Consider the following 19,872-nt stretch of genomic DNA (forward strand, 5'->3'; position numbering starts at 1 on the left):
TAAGTCCCCGAAAATCCGTGCACAGTCTTAAGCCCCCATCCTTCTTTTTGACGAAGAGTACTGGTGCAGCGTGCGGGCTGTTAGCAGGTCGTACAAATCCTCTTTGAAGATTAGTGTCAATAAATTTGCGGAGTTCTTCTCTTTCGTTGGGGCTCATCGGATATAGGCGGCCCTTAGGCAGCGAGGCGCGCGGTAAAATTTCTACAGCACAGTCTGTCCTCCTATGGGGAGGTAAAGTATTGGCCTCTTCCTCTGTGAAGGCTTGGATGTAGGCTCTATATTGCTTGGGTATTTGATTAATTTCTTCCTGGGTGAGGAGAGCTGATTCTTTGTGGGTAGGATCGTTACCCCAATTTTTATCCCAACGGTGATTTTTGCAGGCATCATGGCTGAACGTGATGCTTCCTTCTGCCCAGTTTATATAGGGGTTGTGGTCGCACAACCACCGGCTTCCCAGGATCAAGGGGTATTTGGCAGTGGCACTAATGACGAATGATCTTACTTCACAATGATGTCCCATGCCGGTAACGACCGGAGTGGTTTCAGTAGTGACTGGGTTCATATTAGTGCCGTCCATTTGCTCAAAAATGACGGGTGTTTCCAATTCTTGTATAGGAAGCACTAATCCATTCACCAAGGCTGGTGCAATAATGTCTCTTGAGCAGCCCGAATCTATCAGGGCTTGCACACGGATGTGCATTTTTCTATCTGGATTTACTAATATTACAGGTATGAAAAGTATGGACCCTGGAGGTCTGTTCAAAGCAGGAACGGACTGAGGTTTGATCTGCCGTTTGGGTCCTCTTACGACAGATCCATTTCGTTTCCCGAAGTGGGACTCTCTGGATTCTCCTCCCCGGTTAGAGCTGTTGAATCATATTCCATAACTTCCTCCAACTCTAACCCTCTCTCGGGGAGGTTCTTTCGAGGAGCTCCTCTGCCTCTCGCTGACCTGGGAGCTGGTGTTGGGCGCGGTGGCACCGAGTAGGTTGCGGGAGCTGGACGTCTTAGTTGGAGCGGAAGTCTTTGCACAGGCCGGTACGGACACTGCGCTGCAAAGTGACCACTTTGGCCACACTGCAAGCACAAACCTTGTTGCCATCTAGCATCTCTCGCTCCACGAGTAGCGTATCCAGCCCCTCGGCCTCCTCGAACGAGAACTGAGGAGCGCCTTTGGCCCGCGGGTTGTTGATGTTGTTCCACTAAACGAACTTCTAGCATGCGATTTTCTACTTCGCAAGTTAACTGGATCCATCCTAACAGCGTAGGAGGGTTATCTTGCATGAGAGCTCTATCCAACAATTTAGGATTTAATCCCTGTTTGAATAAAATTATTTTGGTGGATTCCTCACACCTTGGGCATTTGGCAGCGAGATGTCGGAATTTTGTAACATAGTCTCTAGCCGACATGCTGCCTTGCCTAATGGACTGCAATTCAGTCCGGGCCCTAGTTTCTTCTAGGGGATCTTCATATTGGGCTCGGAGCGCGTCCACTAGCCCTTGAAGTGTATTCAACTCCGGGGCACCAATATCATAAAGTCCTACATACCAGTCTGCCGCTTTGCCTTGAAGTCTCGATCCCAGGTGTTCGATTTGACTGGCCTCACTTCCAAATAAATGTCCCCATCGATTGAAAAACTGTACTGCTTGTACAAGGAAGAACCCCAGTTTGGAAGGATCTCCATCAAAAGTAGCTTCTAGCTTAACCCAACACATGGGAAGTTCTTGCCTGGGGGCTGGTGCAGGTAGCAGGTAGTATTCGAGCGGGGGCTGTTGCGGTGCGGGCGGTGGTGGTAACGGAGGTTGTTGGGGCAGTGGTTGAGGACGAGGTTGACGAGGAAGGGCCCCGGGAATCGGCTGCGGTGGGTGTCCTCTCGGAGCCGGTAATCTAGGTGAGGGCTGTCCTGGCGGCGGCTGGAATGGCGCGGGTAGGACCGGCGTACTGCGAGGCCCCATCCCACCGGGCGCTGGCAACCGAGGGAGGGGAGTCAGTCCTTGAGGCACCGGCCGTAATGGAGGTGGATGCGGAGATGCTGGTTGGAGAGAAATAGGGGTGCCTCTAGGGATTGGTTGACTCGGAGTTGGTGTCCCACTCAGCCCCGGTGTCTGGAGTGGTTGAAGAGTGGTGCCCACTCCAATGATACTCGTCACCGGGATGAGAAGAGGAGTAACCCCACTCGGTATTACTGGTACCTCCTCTTGAGAAGTTGGCGGTGGTATCACGGGGGAAGCCGCTCCTGTCGGACGCTCCGGTTCTTCCCCTGCTCCTGCCCCTCCGGTAGCGCCCAGCTCGTCTGGGCAAGGATCTGTGGGACAGGGGTCCTCTGGGCAGGGATCTTTGGGTCCCGGCCCAGCTCCTGTTTCCGAATCGGTATCCCCGGTTTCGTCGGGTTGCTGTGGCAATGGTTGAGTCGGTCCCTCGGGCCGCGGGATGATACTTTGTAGTGTAGACAGACTTTGAGCGATATCCGGGTGGCCCGTCGGCGGTTCTCGTCCATCTCCCACTACGAGCACTGACAGCAGGTGCACAGCGTGAGCCAGACTCTCTTCCATGTTTGCTAGCCTGGACTCTAAAACTTGAACTCTGTCTGAGTCCCCTACCTCTTGTTCCGTATATTCTGTAGCCTGCGAGGTCGGCACATACTCTGCATGTGGCCTCGTGTCTTTCGACTGCTGCCAAGGCAGGGGTTCTTCCATGCCTTGTCCTTCTTGGGATCTTGCGGCTAAGATCCCTTTCGCCAAACCAGTGACTGCCGAAATTCCAGAGTCAATTGTAATCGTTCTGCTTTGAAGTTGCACCCAATGGTGCTCACTTACATCCGCTTGCCCCGCTCCCGGGGTGACTTCGGTGTAATCCCAACTTAGAACGCCATGGTGAGACGCTTCCCACTCCGTTTGCTCGGCCGTTCTATTCCAATAAAGCCACGGCTGGCTACTGGTATGTTCCGGAATCGCTTCTAAACTCCGTCGGCCATCCAGCGATGATTGCGTGAACATTATGCTGGCCCTTCGTTCTCTCGTCTCCCGAGGTCTTGCGCCCCACTGCGAAGGAGTGGGCATAGAAAACAGTGGTTCGGCTGTAGCTCGGGGCCGATTACTCGCACTGCTGGGAGCGATAGTGTAAATAGTAGTAACAGAGTAGCCGTTCCCTCTTGGTATGGGTCCTTGAGGTTCCAATCCTTGAGAGCCGGGAGAGGCATACGGGTCAAACAAAGGGTCCCTGATGGGGGCTGCTTTGGAGTCCGTTTGATCCGGCTTAGGCATTGGAAAAAAGGATTGGTAACAAAATGTCAGAACTGTGGCTAGATAATGTCCTTACTCCAGACTACCTTCTGCAATCAGACAAAAGCCTGTTGTTTCCAAAAGTTTTTACTGAAGAAAGAAAGCATTATAGTCCGCGAGCCTGAATACAATATTCAGGATGGTACATGTGAGTTGTTACCAATGACAGGCAAAGCATGAGGTACAAAGTAACAGATCCCAGCAGGCCCAACCTCCCCCCATAGTTCTCAAAACAATCCCTTTGAAGCTAGGAAAGCGAAAGTCCTTCAAGGCTGGTTCTTGGTGGAACAGCAGTAGCCAAAACAATCCTTCTCTGTGAGATAGCTGCCTGGGAACCTTGGCACCTGTGAAGAAAGCACTTAAACACTGAAAAGATTAAAAATGGAGTCGGTTAGGCAAGAACATACATGAGAACATTCTGAACCTGACAGCCTCTATAAACACAGAGGTGAGAGAGAAGGCCGATGAGGAGTAGTGGAAGCACATCTTCCCCAGGCACTCACACTCAGATTCCAGAGCCTGACAAATTGGTAGCCCATATGGGGACTGCGACCCACCCCCCTTCCCATATACCAGTGCCAACCAGGTGGAACCACAGCCATTGCACCGTGCACAAGCCAAGCTCCATCTCCCAGCCACCCAGGCCGTGACGACAGAGGAAACTCCAGCCACTCCTCTCCCACTGACAGGGAAAATGGATCTGTCACAATTCAATCAATGGCTAGCTGAAAAGCAAGAGAAGCTACTCTGGGATGTCGTGACCCAGCAGTGTGAAGCGCAGACCTCCCTAGTAAGAGACCGCTGCAGGGCTTGGGAAGCTACGTACGCTGCTGGGGGCACTAGCACAGCAGGACCCATACTAAAGCCATCTCCTTTTCCCCACACGCACTTGGGACCAGAGGAAGACATAGAAGCCTACCTTGAGATCTTCAAGCACATGGCCAAGGTGGCTCAATGGCCAAAAGTCCAATGGCCTTTCATAGTGAGCCCCTACCTGACAGGGGACGCTCAGGACAGCCTCAGGGCCCTGCCCAAAAACCAAGCAGCAGATAATGATGTCCTGAAGGTGGCTACCTTGGACAAATATGAAACCATGGATGAAACACTCAGGCAACGTTTTCGAGCTCAATCCTGGTGGCGAGGGGACTGACTGCAGCCGTTGGCTGCAGAGCTGGAGCTTGCTACTCAGTGGCTCCAACCCAAGACGCCCTGTTGTGGGCTGGGCCAACGCAAGCACGATTGTCAGAGTCTGGTCCAAAGTTAGAGCACGAGTCCAAGGCCAGGTGGGAGTTCCAAATCCAACGTCCAGAATCCAAAAGCTGAGTCAAGGCATGGTCCGGAGGTCACACAGCACAGCAAGACAAGACAAGGCGGGGGCGAGGCAAGGCAAGGCAAGACAAGGCAAAGCTAGGCAAGGCAAGGCAAGGCTCAGTGAAGTGGTCGCAGCCAGAGCAGAATGCTGACGTATTGCTTCCACACTTCTTGGTTGTCTGTAGCAGAGTTTTACAGTCAGGCTGGGCTTGTAGCCAGCTGCTTGGGAGCTATCTTGTGCTCACTCCTCATCACTCTCAACAAGCAGCTGGCGTATGGCCAGGAGGCGTGCACTTCCCCTCCTTGCCTGCAGTTCAGCTCTCAGCTTCTGTCTACAGCACTCAAAGGGTGGAGGTGAACCTGGAGGGCTGAGATCAGCTAACTGGGTTTCACCCGCTGGAGCAGAGCTAGAGATCATTGGTCCTGCCTCAGCTGTTGGTGGTGCTACATGATCAGCAGGTATTCCCTGCTGAACCAACAAAGAGGCTATAAAAAGCTCACCAGACCAAGCAAGCCGAAACAAACAGGTAAGCAATGCAACAATATACCAGATACTCCAAAGATTTTCTCCAAAAGCTTTATAAGCACTCAATATAAATTCATTCAAAAGTCTAATTAATCACTATGATATAACAACATTCAGTATCAAAAATCAGTATCAAAAATACAGCGAGGTATAACAACACTGAAAAGCGCATGTGTCCTCAAATAGAAAAAATTATTTCTTGTGAGTTCTCTTGTAAATTTTTTTCCAATCTCAATAATGAGGACTCCCGCTGCAGAGACGGGAACAGTTGGAAAGTCCCTCAGGAGACGGTGGAGAGGAGCGATGGATCTGGGAGGAGATGGTATGGTTCTTCAGGTGGAAAAAGAAAAATGTGGGAGACCCCCGTGGGGGGCTCCCCCACCCAACAAGCTTCCGGATATCTTAAGCTCGTTTCATAAGCACTTCTTCATAGGGCGATATTCCTCCTGCCATGATGTAATCTCTCTATATCATGAGAAACCAGACCAAAATACAATATCTGCTCTCACTCTCCATATTAAGCCATCCTCCCATCATCCCATACACTCACCCAATTCTCCCTCACGAAAATGAACTCTCACGTGCTGAATCTCAACGCACTTCCAGGGACCGCGTTACTCGCGCTACACCCACACTCAGTTTATTCAATTGACTGGTAACCATACAATACAGTGGTCACCATCAGAAGTGAGAACAAATTCATATTATTTTCCCATCCCTCATATTCACAAGCATTCCTTATTCACTTTTGGATAAATGTCCAATGTGTTATCTTTTTTGAGAAAATACTAAATTACAGGAAGCAGAAATATTACTATTAGTACATCAGCAGCAATTCTAAAACCTCATCAAAATCAGCTAAAGATTTCTGGATGGAGACAAAAATCCTTTTAACACCGGTACACAAATGAGTAATGCGCCAGCAAGTGACCACTGAGGGCCAGGTATGACAAAGCAGCTGCCACATCTTTTGAAGATTTGAAAATGTGAATCTTCATTCCAAAAACATAGTCACAGCTTCTAGCTCTCTCAGCCCCACCCACTTCACAGGGTGTTTTGTTGTGGGGGTAATAATGGCATGCTTCATAACCCATTCTGAGTGGGTGTTAAGTCAGCCTGAAGGGGCAGTATATAAATCAAGTATTATTATTATAGAAAAGTCAGTGCAGAAGAGTAGAGAAACAAAGCAAACATTTTTGATTAATTTGCATATATACACAGATTTTTTTAATGGGAAAATGTGTTCATTTTTCAGGATGTGATGTTAAAGATCAAAGAAAACTGACAGTAATTTTGGATTTATAGAATATAGCTTATTTCATAAAATCCAAGAGAAGTCAGAAAAGCTCAAGCATGAGAACAACTGAAATAAGAAAAATGCTCCTTAAGGGGATGGGATGAGCATTACTGTAAACAAAGTACAGTCTTTGTTTACAATATACAGTCTACAGCATCTTTGATAGTGTGAGCTATCCAGCCATAAATTTGATCAGATTCCAGTAATGAACTATGATATAGAATGGTATGATGGCAGCATATGGCCCCACTGCCTTCTGAAATTAAGGGTAAAAATTAAGAGCTATATTCAGCTACTCTTTTTTGAGAAAAAATCAAGCAAAAATTGGCAAATTACTCCTAATTTTTTAAAAGTGAGCCTAATTTATCATTATTGACTTATGTTAGTACAGAAGGATATTTTTAAGATAAACAAATTCTCTAGGGGAAGAAGAAACCATTTTTGGGGTCACAGGGTAGAAGACAATAAGCAAAATTAACTCCACAACCATTATGTCTCTTTTACTGAGTTATCTTCAGAACAAAGGTAATAGCCACTTTCAGTGGAGACTCCAGATTGTGGCCCAATGTAGAATATATTTATAGCACTGCCTATGACCGAAGAGTGAAAACTGAGGAATCAGTAGATGACCAGGAGAGATGTGAAAACCTGGGATTTTTAAAAAAAGTCTAGTTTACTTAGGGAAAAAGCTGTGATTTCTAAAATAACTAGGTATTATTATATGTATAGCCATTTTTTTAAAAAAATAACTGTTCAATTCTGTTTGAAACATCTCTCAAACAAGATCAGAAAGCAAACGGAAAAATGGAGCAGCAGGAAGTTTGAAACAACTACTCCAAGAATTTTGAAGCATCTTATTTGAACTAAGTGCTAATCCATGAGTGTTTAATGAAATTCTCACATCTACTTTTCTTTTCCAGAATGGACTACAGTTCTAAATTATGTAAGCATTACCTACTCTACTCCTGTTATTTTTTTCATCAACCCATGTATACTTGCCCAACTGAGTTACTCCTGCTTCTGCATTTATGTTTCCCTTCAGAAAATGGATAAATGCTTGTCACGTAGCCTGGAGAAAGGGAAAAAATGCACTACATAAAGTTTGCAGAGGGACAAAAATAACTACAGTCCCATTCCACTACCAGTTGCCCTGCAAGCCAAGTTAGGAAGAGAAGTAACTGTCAATGATAGCATTAACTAAGCATCACTGAAAAAGAAATTACAACAGGGAAAGTATAGCTGACACAATTCTTTGAGTGACTACTCCATCGGTAACTTTACCTACCACTTGGGGAATGGGTAAAAGTAGAACACTGCATCATGCAAACCCTGAAAATACCACGTTCCACACACCTTAAGATATATGCAGTAAACGTGCAGTAAGCAAACTATGAAAAGTGTTGAGGATTTAACAGAATTTAACTCATATTCTCCGTCCCCTTTGTTAAGACGTCTCGCAAACATCCGAGCGCAGACCCGGAACCAGAGAGGTTTCTATCGTTAGAGGGGCAGCACTCAAGAACTCAGCCGAAGGGGTTCCTGTGATTTCTGACGGGAAGTTTTCACTTCCTGGTCGCGTCAGAGCGGAGAGGGTGAGCAGCACCCGGGCACCCCAGGCGCAGTCTCCGCGAGGTGCCTCCCAACGAAGAGTGGCCCGGGGAGGGCTGTGCCGTGGTTGGGTGGGGGCGGCCGCAAGGCTCTTCTATCTCCGCACGCCACCCCCCTCTGGGCCATAAAACTTCGCCTCGGTTTCTCTCGAGCCCCTGAGAGGCTGGGGGTTCCGCTCCTGTTATCGAGGGAGGGGAGTGAACGGAATAGTCGATGACGCATGCAGAAACTCGGCTCAACGGCTGCACGTACCTGCTGCCTCCCTTCCCAGTGACGGGAGAAGGGAAGGGGTGGGGCAAAGGCTTGTTACCGGGAGACGCGCCGCCGTTGCTGGACTCACTGTTTCGTTACAGCTTGTCCCGCCCTCCTTCACTCGCCCCCTCCTCTCCCTTTCCCTCACAAAAGAGACGCGCGGCGAATTTCGAGTTCCACTTCCGTGCCTGAGGAGGTGACGTCATTCCGCGCCCTCGAACGAAGAGGATGGCTCGCCTCGCCCCCTCTTGTTCTCCGAGCGATCGTGGTGCCTCTCCTGACGACAGTGCGCGGGGGGAGGAGGTGCCGCGCAAGCCATTCCCTCACTTGTATTGTCTGCGCATGTTCGCTTCTGGAGCGCTTGTGTAATGAAGAAGTTGAAGCCTCTGTTTGCCCATAATAGGTGAGGGAATTTTCTTGTTTTTGCGTTCGTAACGGATTCCGCGAAAACAGCTGTAGTTGCCGGGAGGGTGGAAGTGGTTCATCAGCTCCTGGCTGCGGTCCTATTGGCACGTCCATGGAACAAAATGAGATTTACTCCCTGAGGAGGGATGTATGGGATCGGACCGCCAACCTACTTCCACCGACGGTCGTATTACTAAAACAAATAGGATTTACTCTCGAGTAAATTTACTTGAGATTAGGCTCTTATAGTTGGAAAGAAAACAGAAGCAGAACAAATGCTTCGTGATTGGCTAGGATTGAACGTGCTCGGTGGCTTCCAATGCCGCTGCTTTTCTTAACATTTCCTTTAATTCATAAATCCTGGAAAATCGGAGAGAATTCCTCCTCCCTCCCTCCTCCTTTAAAAATCTGATTTACGTGTATCGTGTAACATCCAGCTCCCCCTTAATGGGGAGAGGGGATAGCCATGCAGCAGGGATACCATGTGTTTGCCGCTTGGTTTTCTTTTTAATTAAAAGGATAGATGTGTACCGCGTTGCTAGAGGGCATCTCAGAAAACGATTTTTAAAAGGGAAAAGAGTAAAAAAAATTAAAAGGTTCACAGAATGGTGGGGTGTTTCAACTGTGTAGAAAATAGTCTTGCTAGTGACCAACAGGCGGTGACTTTAACTGAAACTCTCAAAGTGCAATGGGTATGGAAGAAGAGTGTCTTTTTAGTAGCAATGTCACAGGCATTAGTCAACAGGCGTTCCTTGTAAAGCTTCTTAAATACATTTCCGGCAGCACTTCAAACTACAACTGGCTGATGGGAAGGGGTAATCAATCAATCAAAATATTGTGCTTTATTGGTGTGAAAATGCTGTTTCCACGTAAAAGATACTCTGTCTGAGGGGAAAATATGTGGATTTTTAACAAGTGAGTGACAACTGCACATTCCTCATGCAATAAAGCAAAGTGCTTTTAGGCATGAGTGGTAAGGTAGTGCCTTCCGCCCCTGATGGCACAAACGTTCATAGTTAAAGGCTAGAACTCCATTCGCATCAGCCTATCTCTTGATTATAGGGAATTAAATTATTGACGTGGCATTCTTCCATCCTACTAACGTGCCAAGAACTCCCTGATCTGAAGAGGAATACTTCCCTTTACTAGGTCAGCCTCTACTCCTCTGCTAAGGAGAGGATTCTTCTTGCTTTGCTGCACTAGGGACTGGGGACAGAGACTTTACCTCAAAGAGCACAGTATTCTACAATTCAGAGTGCAATCCTATGCAGAGTTAAACCAGTCTAAGACCATTAATATAACTGGTTTAACTGATTAAGCTGGAATAACTCAGCATAGTGTTGCACTTTTAGTTCCTTTAGACAGGAAAATAGGTGAGCTGGTTAACTGTGCCCCCACCTATACTGGCAAGACAGGTGACAAGTTACTGTGCAGGGCTGTGTGACACATTGTTTGGCACTTCTGCTGAAGGGTCACCAACACTGTAATTCTACAGCATTTTAAGTTACAGTGATTGTTAATTGACCCCAGACTTCACGTGAGATTTGGGAAAGTATTTAATATAAACTTTTTAAACACACAACACACTTGGCATAACGAGTCTTTTGTGAGTAGTCTATCCCATTATGATTGATGTGCACAAAGATACAGTTTTAGCATAGTTCATTCATTTTTTCTGCTGCCTTGTATGAGTGAAACAGTAAATGACAAGATTTATAGAATTTATTTTGAAAAAAGTAATGTTTATTTTCAGCTCCTGGGGGGAAGACACTTTCCCTCTAAGCTTTTGCCCCCAACTAGTCCAAGTACGTTCTAGGGGTTTCTGTAGCTTTTGTTAACAATTCTTCCCATGTTAGCTTTTATCATCAGCCCTTAATTAGACAAAAAATAGTTTTCCAGATAAGAAAGTCCTAAGGATAGTGTTTTCTTCTATTTGGCAGATAGAATTCTCTCCCTGTGAATTTTTCGTTGGTGCTGGACTAATCAAAGAAATATTAGTCAATATATGAAGCAGCCATTACTTATACCTGACCACCCAAGCTCAAGGCAAGAAATAATAACGTGTATTATATCTTCAGCTGTCTCTGGCCCATTCTGCATGGCACACTTTAAGCCAGCGATGCTGAGCATTCATGCCAATTGGTGCTGAAATGGCTTGGGGTCCCATCATTCTGCACGGCATGAACTTGAGGTGAGTTGGTGTCTGCTGACGAGTTTGGGGAGATGGAGTTGACGTTTGTCTGTTTGGGGAGTTGGAGCTGACTTCATTTTTTAAAAAAATTCCGCATGCATGGTAGCGTTGCAATGTCGGAACCTATCCCCCCTCCTGTATTTGCTGGTTGGGCTGCCCTGTGCCCACTAGAGAGGCAACTGGTGGCAGAGTTCTGGGGGAAAACATGACCTTTCCCTGCTTGTTCCACTCTCATTTATTTTTTTTAAAGCCAAGCCAGGAAAGTGTTAAAATGCTGCTGCTGCTGCTGCTTCATTCCCTCCTAGCAGCTTCCCTGCAGCTATATTTCCAAATGAATGTGCAAAATGCTTGTTTTTTTCCTCTTTGGCATTAGGAGAAGCCTGTAAATGCCAGGAGGGAGGGAGGAAAAAACAGCCTTTTAACCCTTTCCATGTTTTTAAAGCCAGGAGGAAAGTGCAGTAAGGTTATAATGTTACAACACATCCCTGACTTTGAAAAAAAAAGTGTGTGCGCGCACATAACCCTGAGGGAGGAAGGGAAAAGCAACCATTTAACCTTTTCCTGGCTTTTAAAGCCGACAAGGAATAAGCAGTAAGTTATGACTCATTCCTGGATTTGGGGGGGGGGGAGAGAGAGTGGGTGCATACCTGGGAGGAAGGAAGTGAATGGAGAAGCAGCTTTATGAACCTTACCTTTCTTTACTGATAAAAATGGTGGAAAAGGAGTTCAGAGAACTGAGAGTGGGAGTGGTTACTGGTGGACAGACCAGTCAGCTCCCAGTGAAAGGAAGGTGGAAAGAGAAGCAGAACGAGAGTTTTTGATTCTGCACGGACATAACATGTGCCAGCAGCAACTGGGCAGTAGCATAAAAAAAATCATGGAATGTGCACAGGAGAAGAAAATGGGGAAAAGATAGACAAAAACCATTTCTGCTTCCCATGACTCCCTTGTAGGTGCAGAACTCGGGAAAACATGGGAACCAGAATATATTCTAAAACACTGTAAAGTGACCATGCAGAAAGCACCTCTGTAAAAAAAAATCTAAAAGCTTATGAGCTTTGTCACACCTGGCCTGTTAAGGTGTTCACTTAACCCATCATTTGAGAGATGACAATTTTCTCATTTCTGTCTGCAACATGGTGAGGCATTTTTAGAAGAAGCCTTTCCCTCCAAAATGTTACATATTGGATACTTTTTTCAATGAGGAAATCATGCAAGGAGTGGAAATAATCCTCCCACATGGAGAGAGCAAAGAAGCTCTCTGCTTCTCACCTTGCCTGATCCTCTCTAGGTGGCATGGGACACTTGCTAAAGGCTCCAAGTTGCCTTAGAATACACAGGTGCAACATTTTTTCAAAGAAAGATTGTCACTGACCTCTTTTGTTCATTTTCTTGCATACTCATGTTTTCCATTTATTGATATATAGGTTTGTTGGCCACAGTAGAATCTATTCAGCTTCTGTCTCTTCTTCTCTATCCTTCTCTTCCCGTCTCAATTGACTAACTCAGAGGTGATGCATTGTGGCTGATGTAGTATGTATTTAAGCAAGTTTTTATATATATAAACAAACACCCAAATACAGAGGAGGGCTAATAAGAGTTAGTGAGAGAATGCTAAACAAGACAAAAACGTCTTTACATGCTGGCAGAAGACAACGATAGTGGGAGACTGACAAATGTCCCTGGGGTTGGAGTTCCAAAATTTGGGTGCCACAACTGAGAATGCCTGTTCTTCAGTTGCCACTCGTCTAGTCTCAGATGGTGGGAACACTCAAATCAAGGCCTCTGAAGATGACCAGAGTGGCCACTACTCATGAGATTGCTATTATTGAGTTCATTTATAAGTTCAGATCAATGGAGCCCCTGGGCTGAATAGAGACATAGGGTTCTTAGTATAGATGCTAATTTCTGCTCTCATCAAGCTGCATTGTACCTTTATATCCTAACTCCCTTTTTTGCTTCACCCCTCCCACCTCCTAACTGGGATATAAAGGCTCAGTGATCTCTACTTTTGTATCTGAAAAAGGGAGCTTTGATTCTCAAAAGTATACCCTTAAAATCTTGTTGGTCTCTGAGGTGCCGCTCATGTCTTGCTGTTTTAGGAGGTGGTGTAAGACATCTCTTTCAGCTGGCATTTATTTATTTAGATATTTCTACCTGGCTCTTCTAACCAATAAGGGCATAGATTTGGCTAGCTAAGGGTTTTTTTAGATGTTGTATATTATTCAACTGCTGAGAAGTTTTTATTCTTTTATTATTTTAGTTCTGAGATATTGTTATATTTGTAAGCCATCTTAAGCTTTTGTAAAGGCAACGTATAGAAATGGATAATATAGTATGAATAGACTATAAGAGCACTGTGCAAAAAATGCAGAAACCCTTTTCTCTCTCCTCTGATCTTCTTTGCTGAGGACATTAACATGGAATTTTTTTCTCTGAATGAAGACTGAGTGTTTGCACGTGTCTGAACTTAGCTCCAGAGCAGATTAGTATATATTCTGCAAATGTGGCAAATGCAACTGTTTGTATGGCAAGCAGACTGCAGACAGCTCCAAATGTCTTCACCAAATGTCCATAACCTAACTGCCAGTTTTTGATTGCATGTTTATTGAAAGCACAATATCACCTTGAAACTAGATGGCACCCTACTGAGCCAATCAAGGGCCATCAGGGCAGAAGCAGTCACTTGCCATTCATGTGTACCTTCCTTTGCTTTCAGAAAGTTATGAACTGTCCTTTTTTAACATTTTATTTTAGTTTATTCAAATGACATCATAAAGTGCATATAGTTACAGAGCAACAGGCTATGCTGACAATGAACAGAGAAGTTAAAAGGTTAAGTAAAGAAATGATTGTACAATTTGTTTTACAGATTAAGAGCAATGTTATTACAGTTCTAATGAAAGTATGAGCAATATTTATGTGCATCTTTCCACAGGTTTCTTGGCACTTGATGGAGATTGAACAGTTGTTGAATGTGAATTGGAAAAAAAACAAGTTCCAAACATTAAAGAAAGCATGGACACTACCTTGTTTTTTTGTTAATCTAATTATTGAGTTAATTTTTCAAACACCAGTTTTCCAAAGATGATTGATCATATTGCATGCTAATTGTGATTTTGTTGTAAATTTCCAGTGCAGCTAATTAAAAAATTATGAAACATTTGTGCGCCAAATTTTTATTTTCCTCTGTACATGAATTTAATCAAGCCAATTTTGGATCAGGTTTAAAACTAGTTTTAATATATTGTTAATCTCATAATTTATCAGTTGCCCCAAAGAACATTTTTTTGCAAATCCTCCAAATGTGGAAGTATGAACCTACATGACAAAGATGTCATAAAAAGTTTCTTTAATCTGTACAGTACTTCCAAGGAAATGCTTCAGTTCTCTACATTACCCAGGTGTTTACCTTGGAAATACCTTCCCCTTTTTGTGTGTGTGCGACCTATATATTGCTGCTTCCCTGACTCCTTCAAAAGGTTTTCGCTGCCACCAAAGACTTTCGCCTTAGACCTCCTTGATTTAACTGGTAATATAGGAAGGCTTCTTATAAATGGTAGGGTGACAGTGACAGAACAGTAAGTGTGTGGGGGTGGCCGTGAGATAAAATAGGGATTTATTTTCTTAAATAATTTATTCATAAGTACATAAGCAAGATGGTTGCAGAGTTTTGATAAGCATATTGGTTTCAGAATAGTTCTTAAGCCTCCTAATTTAAAAAATAATTATATCTTCTTGAAAGTATATTCAAAGAATTTCACACAGACTGATTTTCCACACAGGTCTTCGCAAACAGAAAAAACTCTCATCCACACTGACATAGATTCACTCAGGCTTTCCACACGGCTTGCCTGATCTAGATAGATTAATCTCTCAGATATACACAAACTATCCTAGGTGCACACATAGTTAGCCTAATTTACAGTGCAATCCTAAACAGAGCTGAAATCAATGGGCTTAAACTGGCGTAACTCTGCTTAGGATTGCACTGTTAGACAGAATTAGGCTCACAGGCTTCCACATAGGTTGCATGATTTAGCCAGAATCCTTTTTTTGAGACACCCAAAGACAGACTGAAAACCATTTCCATCAGCCTTCTGACTAAAACTGCAGCTTACTCCGCCCCCTAGGATACAGCTACTGTCCAATCTGATCACTCTTCACTCATCCATCCAGACCTCCTTTCCTCAGAGGTCTGCATTTAAACTCACAGTAACAATTATTTTTTAAAAAACATGTTAGCAAGTAGAAATAAAATCCAAATTAAATACATTACATGTAAAACATTACAGACTTCAACAAGCTTCCCGAATGGTGGCAGGAGGGGTTCCCCGCCCTTTTCTGTGGCTCCAGTTTACCTTCCTAGGGCATATAGAACCAGAGGAAAGATCAAAAAGCCTCCCTACCATAGTTTCTGTTGGTGAAAAACAGTTAAGAGGGAAACCAGAAGCTCCTCCCCCCACCACAGCCCTTCCTCGTAGCACCAAGTGAACAAGCAGATTTTAAGGCAAGTTCTCCGTGTACAGTCACCCACCCATGTGACCCAACACGTCTGTTCTATTGTAGCTATGCCCAAAGTCACTTTCAGCTATAGGAATTCCTGGAGGAGATCAATGAGACATCTTACCAGAACCTAGGACAGATTTTTCTCATTGTCATTTTTCTGGAATTCCATAGACACAAATGTTCAATCTGGAATTTCTGTCTTTGAAGTTGCTGAATATTAGTTGCAACTCTTTAGTGTCAAACATGTAGTGGCAAATATGGCCTTTAATGACTGCCTCAGCTATTCCTTGCAGCTTCGTGGAGATTTTCCCCTAGCCTTTTCGTCCAGAAGTTTTATTGTTAATTTTAATTCTGGTGTTTAATTCTGATGTTAATTTTAATTTTAGCACTTTAAATTGGGTCGTCTTCTCAGAGATGAGGAGTCAGAAGCATTCAGGGTTTTGGGTTTTTTGCATTTTTCCTCACACCATTATTGGGCCTTCCTCTTCTTCCCTGGCTGACACTTGATCTGTTGTAGAGCCTCAGGCTCCAAAATAAGATTTGAGGCTCCCTTCTTGCTGCTGAAAAGGTGCCAGAGGCATCCCTACAGCAACACTTTTTAATTTTTTTCAGTTGTTTGTTTAAAGGTAGATTTTTTTTTAATTAATTTGTCCCATTGTGGCAAAGAGCTCCCAGGCTAGGACAACATCTTGCCTAGTTAGTGTCACCTGTTCCCCCTGAACTGTCTTTTTCCGAGGATACTCTCCAGTAAAGGATAGATGTGTTTTGAACCCTACTATGTAATAGGACCTTTGGGAAAGATGTGCTTCAGCAAGAGGAGAAATATTAATTTCTCCTTTTTTATGAGTTTGATTTCCTATGTTTTGTGAAGCTAAAGGTTTTGAAATCGGCCATAAAATTGAATGACAATAAAAACTTTAGTCCTTATGGATTCATTTCTCCATTTTTAAATTAACAGTGATGTTGATATTGCTAGGTTATATGGTAATGTTTAATTTGCCCCATTTTAGAAAGCTAATATCTATAGCTTCATTGTGGCTGAATAATAAAATTGTGTAAATTAAGGCAGGCTATACATGTGACACATTAATAGTACAATCTTACTCTGCCTAAGATGGCACTGTAAACTAGATATAACCCAAAGTTGCTTTCCTGCTTTTTCTTTTCCTATAGCCATCCTTTAACACAAAAAAATTCTCTCCTCCAAGTGACACGAAGCGGGCAAGAAGAAGCCCGCTTCCAGGGGCTTCTAGAAAGGAGCTCTTATTACTACAATTCCTCTTAACCTGAAAGCTATAACATATGACTGGGTTTGCTATCTGTTCCCATCAAGCAGCCTTCAGGTTTGTTTGCATAAAGCAGAACTACTGGGAAATGGGTAAGCTAAACTACTGCCCTTCCGTTTGAAACAAGAGGAGTCCAAGAATCTTGGACCCCAAGAAGGGGTCCAAGAGAGCCAGTTTGGTGTAGTGGTTAAGAGCGTGGGACTCTAATCTGGAGAGCCAGGTTTGATTCCCCACTCCTCCACTTGAAGCCAGCTGGGTGACCTTGGGCTAGTCACGGCTCTCTGGAGCTCTCTCAGCCCCACCCACCTCACAAGGTGATTGTTGTGGGGATAATAATGACATACTTTGTAAACCGCTCTGAGTGGGTGTTAAGTCATCCTGAAGGGCGGTATATAAATCTAATGTTGTTATTATTATTATTATTATTATTATTATTATCCTGTTAGTCTGCAATGTGTCAATGGTCTTCGAATGGTGAAACTCTACATTGCTCTGTAAGTCTATTAGAAGGATAAAATAAATTTAGACCATATTTTATTTAAAAGATTAGGAGAATCAGGGATCCTTAGATTTTAAACAATCGAGCAAGTTAATACTTTTTTAAGAAATTAAATTTGTACATCTCTTTTTCCTTTTCTCTTTTTAAATGCTGGGTTTTTACCAAACCTTTCTTATATTATTTAAATAATATAAATAAAAGGAATTTTACTCAGCTTCCATTGGTCAGCTAGCTCATGCCCAGCAAAACTGTTTAATGCGGTATGCTCATTGGTCTCCCTGTCAGGGGGAGACCATCAAAATTTGAATTCGGACATTAGCTGTGAGGCTTTTGCAAGCTTTTTTGCTGACAAAATCTTGTCTCTCCGCCAAAACTTGCCAGCCACAGTTGATATGGTACGTGAGCTAGAGGCCCCTTGGCCATCTTCTGGGCTGATATTCGGTCATTTCAGCTCACTCTCGGGGGAGGAGGTGGACAGGATTCTGCAGGTAGTGAGGCCCACCACATGCATCCTGGACCCATGTCCGTCGTGGCTGGTGAAAGTCAGTAGCAATGGACTACGGGATTCCTTGGAGGCTATTATCAACTTGTCCTTGAGCTCCGGGGTTTCTCCTGGGACATTAAAGGAGGCAGTGGTGAGGCCTCTCTTAAAGAAACCATCATTGGATCCCACCAACCCAGTCAGTTACCGCCCAGTTTCAAACCTTCCGTTTCTGGGTAAGGTGATTGAGCGGGCGGCAGAGAGACAGCTGCAGAGTTTCCTGAAGGAGACCTCGGCCCTGGATCCCTTCCAGTCCAGGTTTTGCCCAGTCCAGGTTTTGCCCAAGACATTGCTGGTTGCCCTCATGGATGATCTTCGCAGACACCTGGATCGAGGTGGATCGGCACTGCTGATATTATTAGACCTTTCAGCAGCAGTCGATACAGTTGATTATGAGCTTTTGACCCACTGCCTCACAGATGTATACAGGGGACGGCACTACAGTGGCTGGTCTCTTTTCTCCACGGTTGGGGACAGAGGGTGGTGCTGGGGGAGAAATTGTCCTCTCACCACCCGCTGGTATGCTGAGCACCGTAGGGGCAATACTTTCCCCATTATTGTTTAACACCTGTATGCGCCCCCATGCCCAGCTGGTGCGAAGCTTCGGTCTTGGGTGTCACCAGTACGTTGATGACACCCAGTTATATCTGTTGATGGGCAGCTGGCCTGGCTCAGCCCTGGATGTTCTGGAGCATGCCTTTGAGGCCATGGCTGGATAGTTGAAACAGAGTTGGCTGAAATTAAATCCCATGAAGACTGAGATCCTGTATTTGAGTCGCAGGCGCGTGGATTTAGGACCCCAGATCCCTGTTCTCGATGGGGCGGTACTTGTACCGGCTCTGAGAGTCAGGAGCCTGGGAGTGATCCTGGATGCCTCCTTGAATATGGAGACTCAGGTAGCTGCAGTTGCCCAGTCTTCTTTTTTCCATCTTGGGCAGACAAGGCAACTTGCCCCTTATCTCTTGACCTGCAACTTAACTACAGTGATTCAGGCAACGGTCACCTCTAGGCTAGACTACTGTAACGCACTCTACACAGGGCTTCCCTTGAATCTGATCTGGCAGTTACTGCTGATCCAAAATGCAGCAGCACGTGTCATCACCGGAGTGTCGAGAAATGCACATATTACACCGGTATTGCGCCAGCTGCATTGGTTACCAGTAGAGTACCAAACCAAATTCAAGGTTTTGGTATTAACCTATAAAGCCCTATGTGGACTGGGACCTGTGTATTTTCAAGACCGCCTCTCCCCATATGTGCCCCAGAGGACGCTTCAATCTAATGATAAACAGCTACTAATGATTCCTGGCCCCAGGGAGGTCCGCCTAGCATTGACTAGAGCCAGGGCCTTTTCGGTTATGGCTCCAACCTGGTGGAACGCTCTGTCTAATGAGACCAGGGCCTGGTGGGATTTGTTACCATTCTGCCGGGCCTGTAAGACAGAGCTGTTCTGCCAGGCATTTGGTTGATGCTGGGTAGGGCCCCCACCAGCTGAAATAGGGTAGAACAGGCCCCCCCTATTAGAACATCCACCTCCAAAAAAAGTCTCCTTCTTTATTTTTCAGTGACAGTTGGAAATGGATTAATGAACTGTTTGTGCTGTTTGTGTTTGTTTTTAAATATTTATATTGTATTTATTATGTTTTAAATTGTGCTTGTAATTTTAATGTCTACAAATTGTGATCCGCCCTGAGCCTGCTGGTGTGCGGAGGGCAGAATACAAATTTAAACAAACAAATAAATAGCCATACTACACTCTTAGAGCTGTGGAAATAAGTTTTCGATGTTCAGATAAATATATTGAGATGCATTTATAATATTTTAGAATAAAAAGGTAAAAAAGTATGTTGTGCTATGTCTTGTGTTATGTTTTGTGTTTGTATTTTGTGTTATATTTTAAAAATCTAATAAAATAAAAAGGTCGTCCCTGGTTAATGAGACGGCACATTTAAAAAAAAAACACTAATACTACTACAAAAGCCAAAAGTAGAGCTACTTGTTTACTCTCTGCAGAAAACTTTGCAAGGACAGCTCAACATTTAACTGGAAATCTTAGATTTAAAAAAACAACATTTGAAATGTGGTTCAAGTTACCTGTGAACTCAGTAGTTGCTTTAAATATGGCTTCTGATTAATATGCTGCCATTTTCCTTATGTGAACACTT

The 19,872-nt window shown here is 44.4% G+C and overlaps 1 protein-coding gene and 1 long non-coding RNA gene across 7 annotated transcripts in view; one reads left to right on the forward strand and one right to left on the reverse strand.

Annotated features, from left to right (window-relative positions):
• FAM172A (family with sequence similarity 172 member A) overlaps positions 1 to 8,521 on the reverse strand; it is a 553,070-nt gene extending 544,549 nt beyond the window's left edge. For 3 of the 6 annotated variants that reach the window (XM_054986296.1, XM_054986302.1, XM_054986301.1), the window contains exon 1: positions 8,277 to 8,519. The gene's annotated coding sequence lies outside the window, so the exon portion shown is untranslated. The other 3 variants (XM_054986299.1, XM_054986298.1, XM_054986297.1) reach the window with 3 other exon arrangements.
• A 177-nt stretch (positions 8,522 to 8,698) lies between these two features.
• Positions 8,699 to 14,037, forward strand: LOC129334816 (uncharacterized). The gene is made up of 2 exons (XR_008597538.1): positions 8,699 to 10,872; positions 13,811 to 14,037. It is a non-coding gene; the product is annotated as an uncharacterized LOC129334816 (long non-coding RNA).
• The last annotated feature ends 5,835 nt before the right edge of the window (positions 14,038 to 19,872 follow it).

The sequence above is a fragment of the Eublepharis macularius genome, chromosome 8, assembly GCF_028583425.1.
Source record: "Eublepharis macularius isolate TG4126 chromosome 8, MPM_Emac_v1.0, whole genome shotgun sequence".
In the NCBI taxonomy this organism is placed as follows: domain Eukaryota; kingdom Metazoa; phylum Chordata; class Lepidosauria; order Squamata; family Eublepharidae; genus Eublepharis; species Eublepharis macularius.